This window comes from Cajanus cajan, chromosome 8, assembly GCF_000230855.2.
Source record: "Cajanus cajan strain Asha chromosome 8, NIPB_CcT2T_4, whole genome shotgun sequence".
NCBI lineage: Eukaryota > Viridiplantae > Streptophyta > Magnoliopsida > Fabales > Fabaceae > Cajanus > Cajanus cajan.
The window spans coordinates 47,909,798-47,927,342 of record NC_138524.1 but is presented as its reverse complement, the minus strand read 5'-3'; the positions used below and the strand labels follow the sequence as shown (position 1 = coordinate 47,927,342).

The following is a 17,545-nucleotide window of genomic DNA, read 5'->3' as shown; positions in this document are numbered from 1 at the left end:
GGTATGCCGGTCGGAGAATCATCCCTCCGAAGACCCTAAAGCTTGATTGGTTCAAGAATGAGGGTTTTAGCTTTCCAACCCTCCTGGAGTACCAAGAGTTGAAGGCGTTTCTTGAGATGGATGGACCCTATTATCCGGAGCTCATCCGGTTATTCCTCTGCTTTGCCACCACAGGTGGAAGCTGAGCCAGAACTGAAACCCTTCTCACCATTTGAGCAGGTTATGATCAACAAGATGGATGCTTTAATGGAGATGTCACGGAAACATGAAGCTATGTATTCTGGAATTCTGGACAGATTTGATGACTTAGATCATGAAGTCAGAATTATCAAGACACAGCTTGGGATTCCGGATGATGAGGAGTGATTTCAGTTTTTGTTATTTTTGTTTAGATTTTAAGTTCAAATTAGGAGTTTAAATTCTGTTTTGGGATGTAATGATTTTAATTTCTGAACACTTTTATTGTTTTTGATGTTGAACAATTTAAATTTGATGAATTTAAAGTTTGTTGGTTAATGTGTTGGTTCAATTCTGATTCCCAAGGTTGATTTGGGATGTTGTTACACAATGCTCTGATTTGGTGAGCATATATGTTGATTTTTGACTAGCATACTCTGTTTTTTTGTGATGCATATTTTTGGCTAGTTTAATTTGGTCTAAAATTGAGGCTATATGATGCACACGTGATTTGATCTGAATTGCTGAACCAATGATTTGATCTGAGTTTTGTTAAACATGGCTGTAATTGTTAACCTTGGCTTACTTTGTTTTTGATAATGCCAAAGGGGGAGAAATGGTATATGAAATGGTATATGGTGTGTGGTTAGTTGTTGTTTTTGCAGGTATTGTGCTTGTGTGTGTGTGTTATGTGCAGGTTGTGGTTCATCACAGTTTTGGTTCATCACACCATAAGGAGGCACAATGCATTATGGGCTGAGATCATTATCCATAGGTTGTCATCATCAAAAAGGGGGAGATTGTTGAGCTTAGGAGAATTGGAAGCTTTAAGAGTTTTGATGATCACAACATGAGAGGAACAAATTGGAGATCACAAGTGTACAACAACAACATTGGACACAAAAACAAAGTCAAGGAAGAGTCAAGAAAAATGTATTGGAGAATGGCTATGTAATAGAACTTAGGAGATGAATTTTTATATTTGTGTATACTTGTATGTGTGCTTTGTGCATTGAGCAAAACTTGTCTAAAATCAAGTAGGGAGTAGATGATGATGAGTTGAGAACATTGGAAAATTATTTTGAGTCTTAAAATGAAGTTTTAAGAACTGACTCAAAATAATCGATTATTGTTAAATATAATCGATTATTTCAGCAAATGGGCTAAGTGGAATGCCTTGCTGTAATAATCGATTATCTGCCAAAATAATCGATTATTCCTGGAACAACTCTCTGGAATAATCGATTATCCAGCTAAATAATCGATTAAATTGTTCTTGGTTGATTTCCAGAAATCTGAAGAACAAAATAATCGATTATTCTTTAAAATAATCGATTATCTGGGTTTGAACTTTTATAAATAGACTTGAACTATTTTGAAACTTCATAACTTTGAGTGAGAACTGATAATCAACTTCTAAAAATGTTTAGAGAGTCTGTGTGACATCTTGGAGAGGTTTCTTTGTGAAAATCCAAGAAGAAAAACATTTGTGAAAGCTCTTGTGAAAATCATCATCATCATCATATCCTTGAAAGAGAAGGACAAAGAATTGTTCAAGAATTCCAGGTGAATTCGTTTCATTTTTGTTTCTTTGTGAATCTTTGTGGAAAATCTTGAGAAGGGTTTCTCAAGTGATTAAGGTTCTTGTAGTGGGATCTACAAGGGGTGCTTTCTTGGGGTCAAGAAAGTGATTATCTTTTAGTAGTGAAGTATATGCATGTGTGTTTGCTTGTAAACCTTCTTGCTTAAAGATAGTGGAAAAATCTTAATCAGGTGGTGATTAAGGACTGGATGTAGGTCACATGTGGAGTGGCTGAACCAATATAAAAGACTTGTGCAATCTTCTTCAACCTTATCTCTTGTTTAGCAATTTCTTGGTTGAGCTTTAAGGAAGATAAAATTTGATTAGCAAGTGTATGTAATTCTTGATGGTTTAAATCTGTAATTGATCATTATTAGTGAACCTCATAATGTTGTAATCAAGTTAGTGTATTGCATTCATATTATCATAACAAGTCTTGAGAAGTGCTTCATTTGAAAATTCTGACTTAGAAAAGTTTTATTTGAAATAAAGATCCAAGTACTCTGATAATTTTTAAAGGGTCATTGAATTCAATTCACCCCCCCTCTTGAATTGTGCCATTCTTTTCTAACACCAAGATCACTATAGTAGCCTTGATGAAGCTACTTCCTCATCTTCGAGTGATGAAGAAGAAGTTTTAGAGTCCGGGGAAGAAACTTACCCATGTGAAGGAGACTTATTAATGGTAAGAAGGCTTCTTGGGAACCAATCTAGTAATTTAGACCAATCCCAAAGAGAGAACTTGTTTCATACAAGATGCAAGGTTTTAGAAAATACTTGTTCTCTCATTGTGGATAGTGGGTCTAGTTGTAATTGTTGTAGTACTAGATTGGTTAACAAGTTAGCCTTGACTACTCTACCTCACCCTAAACCTTACAAGTTACAATGGATAAATGAGGAGGGAGGTATTGTGGTCAACCAACAAGTAAATGTACCTATCTCTATTGGCAAATATAAAGATGAAATTTTATGTGATATAGTGCCATTGGATGCTAGTCACATTTTACATGGAAGGCCTTGGCAATTTGACAAGAAAACTATTCATGAAGGCCTTTCTAATAAAATAAGTTTCCACCACTTGGGCAAGAAAATTGTGTTATGTCCTCTATCACCTTCCCAAGTGAGTGAGGATCAACTCAAAATGAAAGCCAAAAGAGAAGAGGATGAAAAAAAAAATAAGAAAACAAAAGAAAGAAAAAAAGGTCTCCCCTTAAAAGCTAAAGAAGGGGAAAAGAAGGTATCAAGTTTAGAGGCAAGTGTCCCCTCTAAAGAAGTTGCTCACAAAAGTCACTTATCCATTAAAAATGACATCAAAAAAACACTTTTGCTTGAGCAACCTTTATACCTCCTCTATTTCAAAGAGACACTAGCTGCCACTAGTCATGAACTTGAGTCTTTACCTCAAGAGGTTCAAAAAATTTTGAAAGAATTTGATGCCCTATTCCCTCAAGAAGTTCCAAGTGGGTTTCCACCTTTAAGAGGAATAGAACATCAAATAGACCTCATACCGGGGGCTAGTCTTCCTAATAGGCCTGCCTATAGGACTAACCCTCAAGAGACCAAAGAGATAGAATCTCAAGTTGAGGACTTGTTGAAGAAGGGTTGGGTTCAAAAGAGCCTTAGCCCTTGTGCCGTTCCCGTTCTTTTGGTGCCTAAGAAAGATGGCAAGTGGAGGATGTGCACGGATTGTAGAGCCATCAATAATATCACCATAAAATATAGGCACCCAATCCCTAGGCTAGATGATATGTTGGATGAACTACATGGGGCAATCATATTCTTAGGGATTGCATAGGGAAATTTGTAGTTGTATATTTTGATGACATTTTAATTTTTAGCAAATCCTTAGGTGAGCATCTTGGGCATCTAAGGGAAGTGTTAATAATTCTTAGGGACAACCACCTCTATGCCAACTTAGAGAAATGCACCTTTTGTAAAGAAAATGTGAACTTTTTGGGCTTTATAGTTGGCAAAGAGGGAGTGCAAGTTGACCCCGAGAAAATAAAAGCCATCCAAGATTGGCCCACCCCAAAAAGTGTGGGAGATGTGAGGAGCTTCCATGGTTTAGCAAGTTTTTATAGAAGATTTGTCAAAGACTTCTCCACACTTGCATCCCCTCTTAATGAGCTTGTTAAGAAGGATGTCCCTTTCATTTGGGGTGAAGCCCAAGAAAAAGCTTTCAATGCTCTTAAGGAAAAGCTCACCAATGCACCCATTCTAGCCCTCCCAAACTTTGCTCAAACCTTTGAGCTAGAATGTGATGCATCCGGTTTTGGCATAGGTGCTGTGTTACTTCAAGGAGGCCACCCCATTGCTTACTTTAGTGAAAAACTTCATGGGGCCACCTTGAATTATCCCATCTATGACAAAGAGCTTTATGCCCTTATTAGAGCCCTCCAAGTATGGGAGCATTACTTAGTGACTAGAGAGTTTATCATACACACCGATCATGAGTCACTTAAGTACATTAGAGGGCAATGGAAGTTGAACAAGAGACATGCCAAGTGGGTAGAATATCTTGAGCAATTTCCTTACATTATCAAATACAAGAAGGGAAAGAATAATGTAGTGGCGGATGCTTTATCTAGAAGACACTCATTACTATTTTCCTTGGGCTCTCAAATTCTTGGATTTGATAATATAAAGGAGTTGTATGAGAAGGATCAAGATTTCCAATCCACCTTCACCAAATGCCTCGAAAAGCCTTTTGATGGGTTCTATCTTCTTGAGGGGTATCTTTTTAAAATGGGACGAATTTGCATACCCCAAGGATCCATTAGAAAGCTTTTGATTAAAGAAAGTCATGAGGGAGGTCTCATGGGCCATTTTGGGGTTGATAAAACCCTAAGTCTTTTAAAATATAAATTCTATTGGCCACACATGAGAGTGGATGTTCAAAGGCATTGCTCCAAGTGTATCACTTGTCTTCAAGCAAAATCAAGAGTGATGCCTCATGGACTCTACACCCCTCTCCCTATAGCTAGCTCCCCTTGGGTTGACATTAGTATGGATTTTGTACTTGGTCTCCCAAGGACCCAAAGGGGATTCGATTCTATCTTTGTGGTAGTAGATCGTTTTAGCAAAATGGCTCATTTTATACCATGCCACAAAGTAGAAGATGCTAGCTATATTGCTAAACTTTTCTTCAAAGAGGTGGTCCGTTTGCATGGGTTACCCAAGACTATTGTGTCCGATAGGGATATTAAGTTCCTTAGTCATTTTTGGAAAATTCTTTGGGAAAAACTAGGAACAAAACTTGTCTATTCCACTACTTGCCACCCACAAACCGATGGACAAACCGAAGTAGTGAATAGATCCCTTTCCACATTGTTAAGGGTCATTCTCAAAGGGAACAAGAAGACTTGGGATGAATGCCTCCCCCATATAGAGTTTGCCTACAATAGAGTAGTCCACAAGACTACTAACTTATCTCCATTTGAGGTTGTATATGGATTTAATCCTCTTACCCCTCTTGACTTGCTCCCACTCCCTAATACTACTTCCTTGTATCACAAAGAAGGAGTATCAAGGGCTGACTTTATAAGAAAATACCATGAAAAAGTCAAGAGCCAAATTGAAAAACAAACTGAAAAATATGCCAAATACAACAACAAAGGGAGGAAAAAGGTGACTTTTGAAGTTGGGGATTGGGTTTGGCTTCACTTGAGGAATGATAGATTGCCTACTCAAAGGAAGTCCAAACTAAGCCCTAGGGGAGACGGTCCTTTCCAAGTCCTTAAGAAGATTAATGACAATGCATACATCCTAGACCTTCCCTCCGAATATGGAGTTAGTTCCTCTTTTAATGTTTGTGATCTTACACCTTTTGTAGGGACTAATGACATGGATGAGGTTGAAGATTTGAGGTCAAATCCTTCTCAAGAAGGAGGGGATGATGGAGGACCATCCTTGAGACATCATATAGGGCCTATCACAAGGTCCATGGCTAGGAGAGTAGAGGAAGATGAAGAACACACCACACCAAAAGCCATGATCATCATGTGTGTGGATTTTGGGCTCTCTCCTTAGCTTGTTGCTTTCCTTTCCTATTTTTCCCTTGTATTTTGGGGTACATTAGCTATTAGGATTTTATTGTGTATTTTTATTTAGACTTTGTATTATGGGGCAAAAATAGGATTAGGATTTATTTAGGGACTTAACCTTGACTAGTAAGGTCAAAAGTCCATTTCTTTCATTTTTTAGGACTAAGGGTACTTTAGTCTTTTTGGAGAGATGAGAGCCATTTCATTTGGGCTGCATCTAGGGTTCATTTAGGGTGCATTTGGACTTGAAATTTTCGGCCAAATTCTCCCAAGAAACCCTAGGATGCTCTCCTATCTCTATAAGTACTCTAGTCTCTCCACCTTGTACCCACTTTGGAATATATGCATTTTGAATGAGCCTTTGTGCCTCAAAATCCTTCCTTAGTCTCCTAGGGTCCTCATGCCCAACCTCCTCTCCTCTCTACCCTAAAGAGAGTTTGAGTTTCCCTTGAGTGTCCTCCACCAACCCTTGGTGGAGAGAGCTAACCAAGAGCACCAAAAACACCTTCCACCTTCCCACCTCCATTTTCATCCATCTTCACCTCCACCCTTCAATATTGTTTTTCCACCACCCTTGAGGAACATCCAGCCATCATCCTTCTTCCTAAACCGTGGAGAAAGAGGGAGCTCCTCCTTGGAAGCCAAAGAACACACCATGGAAGGAAGGAGCCCATCAGGGTGTTAGTGATTCCATGTCGATCAAAGGTATTCTCTGACCATAGCCTCCTCAAGTTGGACGGGTATTAGTGGCTCCACGCCGGTCGAATCTAGGGAATCGAGTATTCTTTATAGCCTCTCCAAGTCAGCAAGTATTGTCATGCCTATCCAAGCCTTTAGGGAATTGAGTATTCTTCGCAGCCTCTCTAGACTAGTGAGTATTGTCATGCCTCTCTAAGCCTGTGAAAGGTTTCCTGAACCTAATTGCCTCTTATCTTAGACGAAGATTATCTTGTGAAGACAATTGGTCATAAGTGCCCCTATGCTAATGGGCCGAAGATCATCCTCTCAGTAGGGTGATCATAACTGTGCTAGGTTATTTCTCCAATAGAGAATTGGAGAGAATAATTGATGATGCCTTGGCAAGCTCTACTATTGGCTTGCTGCTAGACGAGAGTGAAGAAGCAATACCAGAAATAATGCTTGTCGATGTGAAAAGGGAATACTCCTAATGCCACTATGGTTTTGACTATTTCTCCCCTGTCTAGGCAATTATCCAATGGGGATTGTACAACTCTGAATTTCAAGTATTCTTTTACTAAAGCTTCTCCAGGCTTGATCCTTTTCGCTGGAGGTATTCTATAGCTGAAGTATTATTTATCTCAAGCCTTTTCAGGCTTAGCGCATTCCACTAGGGATATTTTTTGATTCTTTGAGTATTTTTTAGGTTGAAGCCTCTCCAAGCTTAATATGCACTGTTAGGGAATAAAAGGCAAACGATGCTTATTGATGAGATGCGGGGATACTCCTAATGCCCCTGGTGTTGACAGTTATGTCTCCTTCAGGCGATTATCCAACTAGAGATCATACATTTCAAGTGTAAGTATTCTTTCATTGAAGCCTCTTCATACTTGGTCTGTCTACTAGTGACGTTTAACGCGTCAGTATTGTTTAACCGAAACCTCTACATGCTTGGTATGCGCTATTGGGGAATAGGCTACACATCAGTCGAATCATGCTCGTGTGGGTCTTGATAACCCATTTGTCCAATTTGTCTTGATTGGAGATATGACAACTATATATCAAAATGTTCTATTTACATTTTCCAAGTATTGTACACCTTTATATATACACAATACTCAGTTTACAAAAGTCAACTGCATCTCACGTAATCACGAAAACAAACCAATCCATGTGAAATAAAGATTCACAATTATTTTATTAGAAGTTTAACCAGATTTGTTTTCATACAGACTTTAAAAACATCATTGAACCATGATGCCATTCAATTTTCTACAAGTCCATTACTTATAGAGAATCAAATAAATTGCATTCATTCCATTTGCACGAATTTCTACATTTGTCAAATAACATTAAGCTAAAACACAAATATAAAGACTAATAGTTAACATAAGAAAAAACAAACTGGCAAATTTCTGGTATTACGAGCACTACTAGAATTTATCTTATTACATGCGACTTTTCCTGCGAATTTTTCATAAAAATTTGCATAAAACGTTGTTCCTGCAAATTTTCCTGCGAAATTTTATCTGCAGGTAATACCTTCCCGAATAATATTTTTTTGCAGGAAACTTTCCTACGAATTTTTTTCGCAAGAAATTTCGCAGGAATATCTTTTACCAAAAAAATAAAGAAATTACTATAAATTCTATCAATAATTTTTCAACTTTCAAATACTCACAATGAATTCATTCGAAGCATTTGTTTCCATGCCTCCAACATGTGATACATAATCTTTTAAATTCTAAGATGGTAGATTATAAGCCTAACACTCAACAATATAAATCAACTTGTAAGGTAAGTGTTGCCCCAACTTATATACTCTTTAATTGCTTTATTTTCAATCGATGTGGGACTTGAAGTTTTTTTAAAATATTAAACTTATAAATTTAAATATATTTTTTTATTTTTCCTGCAGATTAAAATTTGCAGGAAAATTCATAGGAAAAGTTACCTGCAAAATTTTTCTACCATTTAGTAAACATTACTTGCGAATTTTATTTTTGCAAGAAAATCTGCAAGAAACAAAATAAAATTCTTACAATATTTTCTGCAAATTTTTACCATGGAAAAAATTTTCTATGAATATTAAAATTGTAGCAAACTTTGTAAGAAATATCTGTCAATTATTTTTCGCAAATAAATTCGTAAAAAATTTCTGTGAATATTTTTTTGTAGAAAAATTCGCAAAAAATTTTTGCAAATATTTTTTTTGCAAGAAAATTCGCAAAAAAGTTCTACAAATACTTTTTTGCAAGAAAATCACGAGAAAGGTATAGAGATGCATCAACTATATGGAAATGTCCAACTGTTTGGTTATAGAATGTAATGAGACTCTCAAAATTCCACTCCAATGTTCCTTTTAGAAGTTATCAGTTTTCACACAACATTTGGCATCAAGAATAATAAATATTAGAAGTTGACTGTATTGCGTACGTTGAGGGGCATAAAACTCACAAATCCAAATTAAGCGTCCTGTATGGACACATCAAGAGATATTCAATTCAATTCCGACATCTTTAAGATGATAAACAAATTAAAATAATAAGAAATAGGATTAATAATCTATTATTAATTTTTGTAAAATTCAATCTATATATAAGAAATACGATTAATAAGCCTACATCACAAATCAGCAATGATAGATAACTGTCTTAGCTATATAATGAATTTAGTTTTGGCCAAAAAATAGGATTCAACCTATATAACAATTCAGCAAAGATAGATAAATATTTTGCAATTAAAATTAAAATTAAACCTATATAGCAGCCACAGGTCAGAAATTAAAGTGGACTCAACAATTAGCACACATGCGTAAAACTAAATTAATTAATTATCAACATGTATGTTTTGTCGGAGAAAGTGGTATATTAACTAATCTTTGAAAATAATTGGAGCATTATATTAACTAGTCTTGATAGTTAGCGAAAGGTAAAAAAACTGTTCTATTTTTCAAATACTTGTTAGCCATGACTGGAATCTAACAGAACTCAGCTTAACAATGAAGATATTATTATGTGAATAAGGTCATCTTTTAGAGCCATTCATGCAGCAAAAAATGGCACAAAATTTACTTTGATTTTATAAAATGAAGATAGATTTAAAGGGAAAAAGTTATAGTTATCGAGTAAAATTAAGTCTCCGTTTCATTGATATGTCAATTTCTTGAAAACTAGATAGAAACAGCTGGACCCTTTGGTGAACATGATTTAGACCGCTAACGATAATTAGAGTTCTTATCACGTGACTCTCTTCAACCAAAACTCTGTCTAGTAGGCACCCCGCACAGTAAATAAAATAAAACTTTTCCCTTTTAACAATTTTTTTTTTGGGTGGGGGTTGTCAAAACCCTAGGTTTAATTTTAATTAGTGTAAAAAATATATTTTACATTTAAAGAACTTCATTTTAAATAATTATTTTCAAAGTCTAGTTACTTTATTTATATCATGATATAAAATCTTACTACAAACTAAAATCAAATGCCCTTGTAATTTCATTCGTAAAACTAGTTGCATTAATAAAAGCAAAACAGCAACTAGTTGGTTCAAGTTATAGAGTGGGGAAGCCCGTCAAGACCTAATGGGCCAACTCTAATCTACTTAAACCAAACTTAAAAACCAGTGATAAACACACCTCAATTTTTATATAAATACACCCCCTTTTTTTTAAATATATGAAATCTCTAAATTACCCTTATTTGCACCTCTTTTCTTCATTTTTCTTTCGTGCTCCTCTCTTCTTCTTTCTCCTCCGCACGCACACCTCTCTTCACGCGCACCTCTCTTCCGGAGAGACTGATTCCATGGATTCCCCATCGTCCAGCATAAACCATTGGTGTCTTTATCATCTGCCTAAATGTTATTACGATTTACGGGTTTGGAGGTGTGGACATTGAGTGACTGACCCATAACCCATAACCCATATTATTATTACACACTGTTTTCGAGTTTGGAATTGGAACGCAGTAGTTTGTTTTGCACTGCGAATTGCAATCGCTTCGACTCCATCACCATTCATTTCTCCGCTCGTAGTCATCATGGGTTTCTCAAAGGAACAACTTCTGGCACGCTTGAAGGTTTTACAAAACGAGCTTCCAACATTTTTGTTTTGTGCACCTTCGCTTCCCTCATTGCCCCTCACTAACTGTTGCGTTTTTTTCTCTTTTCTTCACAGGAGCTTCAGATTCTATTTTCCCAGTATGAGCATCCAGTTGTTCTGACCGTTGACGCTCAGGTAAAATCCTTTAATACTATCTGCCATGTCTTGTTCATTTTATTTTCATATTTCTGATTCAGTATCCGTTTTCACTTTTCAGGCTCAATATGTTGGACACTTGGGGGGTGGGCTGAGCAAGAACTTGTTTCTCAAGGTATGCTATAATTTAACTGAAATTTGAAATCTATATATTCTTTATCCTTTTTTGGTTTTAAATTGTTATGCGTTTTGTGCTCTGATTGCTACACTTTTTTTTTAATTTAAACAGGACAAGAAAAACAGGTTGTATGTTGTTTCTACTTTAGCTGGTACCAAAGTAGATCTCAAAGGTATGCATAATTTTGTAAACCTCACGCATATAACAACGTCAATGATACAACTTATAAAGAGAGGTGCGGAGGAGGAAGAAGAAGAGAGGTGTGCGGAGGAGAAAGAAAAGAAAAAGAGAGGTGTACATGCAGAGGAGGAAGAAAAAGAAAGGTGCACGGACGAAAAAAAAAAAAAAAAAAAAAAAAAAAAAAAAAAAAAAAAAAAAAAAAAAAAAAAAAAAAAAGAGGTGCAAATAAGGATAATTTAGAAATTTTATATATTTAAAAAAAAAAGGAGGTGTATTTATATAAAAATGGAGGTGTGTATCACCACCTTATCCAATTAGTGCTATTCACAATTGCCCTCGCAAAACTTCCCCATGGTAAAAAAAACTTATTGTAAAATAATGGTTTATAGAACTAAATTTATCATTTGATTTTAAAACATTATTTTTAAGTATTAAAATGTATTATTATTTTTTAATTATATTTGTAGAAATAAATATTTAAATTATGTTTGTGTATTGGAAAAAGAAAAGAAAATATATAAATTTTTACTATAAGTTAAAAAAATTTGCACATACGCAGGTTAAATAAGTTTTTTTTTTTTTTTGGAAAAACTACTATTTTAACCTATGCGTTAACTATTTTTTAATTTGTGAGAGAAACTTATTTCATCTATTATTTTTATTTTTTATAAATATTTCAAGAGAAATTTATTTAAGTAGGACTATAATACAATAGTTTTATTTCATTACAATAGTTTTAAAGATAGGATTGTTTTTTCCCTATAGGGAACAAAGGCTCTTTGGAAGATTGGGTCATTACATTACTGGCACTACCAACTTGTCCTAAGAGCTACAGAATTGTTATAGAAGCATATAAAAAGTTTCCAAATTTCATAGTTACATTCTTATGTAAGAATCAACATGTAAAGGCAAAGTTCCAACTTCATAAATCATACAACAGTAAATGAAGAAACTCACCTGCAATTTATGGTTATCACCCACAATAAGAGGTTTCTGGTTCTACTTTCACAACCTGTCAAAGAAAAAAAGTATGCAGATATCAACTTCCTTACAACCAATTATCCAGCTATTATAATAGTAGGAGATCAGTAAAATGTCTCCCAATCACCACACTATTAAAAGGTTAGGCTTCAGACTTGTAATAGGTTTGATATTGAAACTCACAAAAAAAGTTATGTTCTTCATGTTGCATTCTAGCATTCTGATGAGTCGTGTGGGATTTCCAACACTAGATGCAGTAAAATTACAAATCTGTGATAACCAAAACTTAATTTAATTAGTATTATATTTTTCTGCAGCCTTTAGATGTCCCATTTTGGAAGTGAGACTCTGTATCTATGAACTTAGTGGTAGTTTTGCCTAAAGATGTTTAAGAAATTTGATTCTTTTTGGGTTATAGTAGATAAACTCACCAAGGTGGCTCACTTTACCCTTATTGATATTAGATATGCTCTAGAGAGATTGATAGAGATGTACATCAGTGGGATAGTGAGGTTATATGAATTTTCCTACTAGTAGACTTTCTGAAAGGGAACTGGAGAGACTATGACTTACGAATTAGCAAGCATGATATGAAGAGCTTACCTATTTCTATTTTCAGGCGAATTTTGGGGACGAAATTTTTAAAAGGAGGGGAGAATTGTAACAACCCGATTTTCACAGATTGTACGAAGGCCTAAAAGCCAATATGGATGATTTAGTAGTCCAGAACGGGTCATTCCCAATCTAGAACAAGTCGTTCCAAACTACTAGAAAGACCTATTTCAAGCTGATTCGTCTACTGGTGGCATTTAGCGCATGAGTATTGTTTAACTATAGCCTCTCCAGGCTTGGTATATATACGCTATTGGAGAATAGGTTACTCTTTAGCCAAATCTTGCTTGTGTGAATCTTGGTTACCTGTTTGTCAATTTGCCTTGACCGGGGATATGACAACTATATCAAAATGTTCTATTTACATTTTCCAAGTATTGTACACCTTTATACATAAAACTCGGTTTACAAAAGTCAACTACATCTCACGTAATCACGAAAACAAACCAATCCATGTGAAATAAAGATTCACAATTCTTTTATTAGAACTTAGCTAGCAAATGTTTAATCAGATTTGTTTTCATACAGACTTTAAAAACATCATTGAACCATGATGCCATTCAATTTTCTACAAGTCCATTACTTATAGAGAATCAAATAAATTGCATTCATTCCATTTGCACGAATTTCTACATTTGTCAGATAACATTAAGCTAAAACACAAATATAAAGACTAATAGTTAACATAAGAAAAAACAAACTGGCAAATTTCTGGTATTACGAGAAAGGTATAGAGATGCATCAACTATATGAAATGTCCAACTGTTTGGTTATAGGATGTAGTGAGACTCTCAAAATTCCACTCCAATGCTCCTTTTAGAAGTTATCAGTTTTCACACATAACATTTGGCATCAAGAATTAATAATAAATATTAGAAGTTGAGTGTATTGCGTTGAGGAGCATAAAACTAACAAGTCCAAATTAAGCGTCCTGTATGGGCACATCAAGAGATATTCAGTTCAATTAATTCCGACATCTTTAAGATGATAAACAATGATTTTTTTCATTCTTTAGTAGAATTAGAAAAAATCTACGATGGAAATAAAAAAGATATTCTGATAACCAAGGCTATACATCCTCTAAGAAAAGTACGTTGATATTGTTAGTGTTAAATAACAATCTGTTTTCTCACTTAGATGTCCCACATGGAGCGGAAGATGAAAAAGCAAAGTATTTATAAACCTTCTAACAAGAGTGTTAGTTCGCCGAGCTGAGTTACGCCAGCTTGTGACTCAAGTGAGGGCACAAAGGTGATGGAACAACACTTTGGCTTCACTGGGTTGGGCAATGGATGCAAAATGTTGGCCTGCCCACTCCAAGTTGAGAGTTGAAGCATGGGACTTGAGCGAATGCACATGTTTCTTGGTTCTTAGATAGGAGGGCACAGCGTGAGGCTGGCTTCACAGAGCAGCGAAAACCTCCTTCTCCCAACAGTGGAGGGATAACAGGTTGCTGCATCTATTGTCCACCAAGGCCTAGGGAGCCTAGTTGCTTGGACCATCACTTTTTTTTTTTTTTTCAAATTAAATTGTTAGAGGGTGTCTGAATACAACTAATTAATTTGGAGAGCATTTAAAATTCAATCTAAACCAAAATAATTCAAAGAAAATAAAATAAATTATAATTAAAATATTTATTTGGCCAAATAAATAAAGATATTCATTTTGAAATCTGGGACTAAAAATTAAAGAAAACAGTACGTGGTGCATACTTTTTGGAGTTTAATTACATTACACAATACAATGTCAACACGTTCGTACGTGTTTGTTATCATGTTCGTATATTTATCATGCATTTTAAGAAAATTTTATAACAATAAAAGTACATCAATATATTATTTCTGTTTAATGTATTCATCTTCAAAAAATTTAATACTATTTGTTCTTACCGGAGATCGGCCGTAGAGGCGATCTGCTAGGTAAGATTGGTGAGCCTCCTTCGCTGGGTACAATTGCTGTTCCGAGAGGGGGTGGTACCTGCAAAAGAGACTCCGATGTTAAAATTAGTGTTTTGTGGATGTATGAGTCTCGTATAAGTAATACACGTACCTTGGTGTGAATTAGGGTTTTTCTGGGCCTTGGGCCTGAGATCGGTTATGATCTGTTTAGATGGTGGGCCTTGTCTTGGTCGATGTCGTGCGGCGCGTGTCCGAGGTCACTCCGCGCTGTAATGCCGAGCTCGAGCTCGGCATAGCAGTACGGATAGTACATTAGCCTCCCGAGCTCCGAAGACCGCAGGTCGAGGAGTTAAGACCGAGCTCGACAAGGGGCCGTAACCCTTCGCGTACGCCTGTTTGTCATGATGCCATGTGTCATAACCGTCACCTCGTTCCCATAACGCATGGGTGGCGTGTTAATGGGAAGTGACGGTTATGCAATGATGGTTGTGCCCATCATAATGGGGTCCCATTAATGTGTCGTCAATTTTGTCTTTCTCTCTCTACGTGTCGTGTCCGGTTTGAATTTTGGGAGAACCCCTTTTCTCTCTCTCGCGCACCCTTCCCCCTTCACTTTACTCTTTTTCCTCTGGCTTGCTCTCGACGCTTCTTCACTCTCCGTCTTCGTTTTTCTTGCCTCCATTCTTCTCCATCGCCATTTCTGGCAATCTAGTCCCTATCTCTCGTTAGTGTTCTTTCGTTTGTCAAGGGAGTAACAGGTACTTCGATTTCTCTGTCTTCTTCGAATCTTTTCATCTTCTTGATGGCTGGGGACAGTGGTGCCGCATCTTCTACGCCGGCCAAGGGTAAAGGCAGGGCGCGCGGCAAGGCGGTGGTCGCCGAGACGGCAACCGTCGAAAAGAAAAAGGGGGGAAACCAGCCTAGGGAACCCTTCCCCGTCATCTCTGGCTACGAATGGGTCAGGGGTGACGTTGGAGAGTCCAGAGCGTCTTCAAGTCATTCCTGAAGATCAATGCGATGTGGAAGTCGCATAGGATCTGTGAATCATCCATTTCTAAGCTCATCCGGCTTGAACCTTGTCAGCCCGGTGAGCGTGTATATATGGGGTGTACCTCTAACCCTCCCTTCTTTTACATGTACCAGTGTTTCTTTAGGGATTTAGGCGTAAGCCTTCCCTTTACCCAATTTGAGTGCGATTTTTTGAATTTCGTCAACTCGGCTCCTTGCTAGTTGCACCCCAATAGTTGGGGTTTTTTGAGGGTTTTTCAGGTCCTATGCTCGACCCTAGGGATAGGGTTGTCCCTTCCTATTTTTCTTCACTTTTACCAACTGAAGTTGGGCGTACCTCCCTATGGTTGGGTGTCTTTGAATGTGTTAAGGCTGGGGGACTGTTTTCTCTTTACTCTCAGTCTAATTTCAAACAAGAGTTCTCCCGGGTTCTGCCCAAGGAGGTCGACCCACTAGAGGATGAGGTATTCCACTTCGGCGGATTGCCAAGGTTCCCACTCTACTGGCAGCAGGCTCCGATCAGGTTTAATCGGTCGGCCAACCTTGAATTGTCGACCTCGGATGCTGCTGCCATTAAAGACCTAGAAGCGCTTCCTTGTCCCTTGGATTGCAAGCTTGTTTTGTCGTTTGCTAGCTCGGCGTACAAGAAGAGGGGTCTAGAGAGTGAGTATCTCGTCTTTTTTAGTTGTTAGGGTTCGTAAAATTTTATTTTATTGATGTATTTGGCTTTTGTACTTGTAGGCATAATGGGAAGGAGCAAGTGGCACAAGTTGAAGTCTCGCTATAACGTTGCCGAGATCAAGGTCCCTTCGAACACTTATAGGTCTCGGCCTTAGGCTAGAAAAACTGCTGCAAAAATTTTCACACAAAACAAGAGGTGTTCACAAGCATGTTTCTATTAGTGCTTCACAATTTTATAGTGTTTTTAGGTCAAATTTTTAAGCACTCATTCTTTTGTTTTTCTCATGCATTTGTAACATATACACCTCTGTTTTGCCTCTGTTTCTAATGTATAAAGTTTGTTAAAAGTTTCAGCCACACAATAAGACTCAAGGAAACCTAATAGGAATTAGTGTTTAGTAATTTTTTTGACAAAACTTTTAACAAGACATAATAGAAACCTAACTCTAGGAAATTTGCTAGAACTAATAGCAAATTATGAACACAAATATGTAAAACAAAATCACATATAGGTAAGGTTCATATTCAATAAGAAAATACACAAAAAATTTCGGACACAAACAACACACAAAAATTAGGTCAAGAAGCTAGTCTAGGAATTTTCAACATGAAAAGGACTACACATGACTTCTATGACAAAACAATTGATTCAAAAATAAAACTAATGCAATGTGAATGAAGTCCAATCACGGACACATGTTAAGGAATGGAGAAAACTCAAACAAAAAGCAAAACACACACAAGTATAGGAAACCTAAAGCATAACACAATTGATTCACGGATTAGGAACAAGCAAGAACATGAATCAATTTACTTCTTATGTGACATATAGGATCTATCATAAAAATTTAGAAAATTTAGATCCATGCAGCAAACACATATTTAGACATAGGAGAAGGAAGATACAACATGGATTCACTTAGAAAAAGTTAGAACACAAAACCTCAAGAGCACTAGGCTCTAGATACCAAAATTGATGGAAGCACTTGGAGAACAAAGTTGATTCTTCAAGTTTTCCATGCAAGGACCGAAGAACTCTTGAGGTTACACCTTCAAAAATCTCTTGAAGCTCCATGAAGCAAACTCCAATGGAGAAGAAGCAACTAGGGAGGTTCGGCCACCTCTTAAAGAAGTGAAGAAGCTTAAGGAACCAAGCTTCTAGGAGAAGGAACTTTGAGAGAAAACTAAGAGAAGTTTCTCACAGTTTTGACTCTTGAAAAATGAGAGAGAATTCTGAATCCTTTTTCTCATAAATGTCCAAAAGTGAATACAAGAGAGGGATTTACAAATATATAGGGAGAGGTAGCTTATAGGAGAAGCTAACCTTAACCA

The 17,545-nt window shown here is 36.6% G+C and overlaps 1 long non-coding RNA gene across 1 annotated transcript; it reads left to right on the top strand.

The window, feature by feature from the left end:
- The first annotated feature begins 10,389 nt into the window (after positions 1-10,389).
- Positions 10,390-11,091, top strand: LOC145950621 (uncharacterized). The gene is made up of 3 exons (XR_014428419.1): positions 10,390-10,714; positions 10,797-10,850; positions 10,965-11,091. It is a non-coding gene; the product is annotated as an uncharacterized LOC145950621 (long non-coding RNA).
- Positions 11,092-17,545: the final 6,454 nt, after the last annotated feature.